Source organism: Octopus bimaculoides, chromosome 28 (genome assembly GCF_001194135.2).
Source record: "Octopus bimaculoides isolate UCB-OBI-ISO-001 chromosome 28, ASM119413v2, whole genome shotgun sequence".
NCBI lineage: Eukaryota > Metazoa > Mollusca > Cephalopoda > Octopoda > Octopodidae > Octopus > Octopus bimaculoides.
The window spans coordinates 580220-581418 of NC_069008.1; positions in this window are offsets into that span (position 1 = coordinate 580220).

The following is a 1199-nucleotide window of genomic DNA, read 5'->3' on the forward strand; positions in this document are numbered from 1 at the left end:
GCAGCCTGTCGTATATATGTATGTGTTTGTCCCCCAAACATCGCTTGACAACCGATGCTGGTGCGTTTATGTCCCTGTAACTTAGCGGTTCGGCAAAAGAGACCGAAAGAATAAGTACTAGGCTTCCAAAGAATAAGTCCTGGGGTCGATTTGCTCGACTAAAGGCGGTGCTCCAGCATGGCCACAGTCAAAAGACTGAAACAAGTAAAAGAGTAAAAGATATATATATATATATATGAAGGGCATCCAGCTGTAGAAACTTTGCCAGATCAGATTGGAACCTGGTGCACCCATCTGGTTCACCAGTCCTCAGTCAAATCGTCCAGCCCATGCCAGCATGGAAAGCGGACGTTAAACGATGATGATGATGATGATATATATATATAAATAAAGAGGCGCAGGAGTGCGTCTGTGCTAAGTAGCTTGCTTACCAACCACATGATTCCGGGTTCAGTCCTACTGCATGAGACCTTGGACAAGTGCCTTCTACTATAGCCTCGGGCTGACCAAAGCCTTGTGAGTGGATTTGGTAGACAGAAACTGAAAGAAGCCCGTCGTATGTGTGTTCACGTCCCCGTAACCTAGAGGTTCGGCAAAAGAGAACGATAGAATAAGTACTAGGCTTAAAAAGAATAAGTCCTGGGGTCTATTTGTTCGACTAAAGGCGGGTGCTCCAGCATGGCCGCAGTCAAATGACCGAAACAAATAAAAGAAAAGAATATACACGCACACACTTGTGTCTTAATGTGTTTCTATTTATCCCCTGCCACTGCGTGACAAGAGGTGTTGGTTTGTTTATGTCACCGAAACTTTGCCGTTCAACAAAAGAACACAACAGCCTTGTACCAACCATTAAAAAAAAAAAACCCATAGGTCCTGGGCTCGATTCATTCGACTAAAAAAAGAAAAGAAAGCCGTCCGAATCGCTGCCCAGCCTGGCTGAGGTCCCAGTGAAATAAAAGAAGGTGCGTGTGTACATGAAATAGTTTGGTGGTTGTGAGAGAAGAAAGAAGTTCTTGAAAGGGAAGAAATGGTAGAACAGAAGAAAGAGGGTGGAAGTTTGCTTAAAGCACCCCGTATTAAACCCTCGTATCTTCTTTATTTTGGGGGAAATTTCAGATTTTTGCGAATTTGTATTCTCCACACGGGAGTTCGTTCATATGATTATCCAAAAACAAAAACAGAAATTTGGGGTGCGT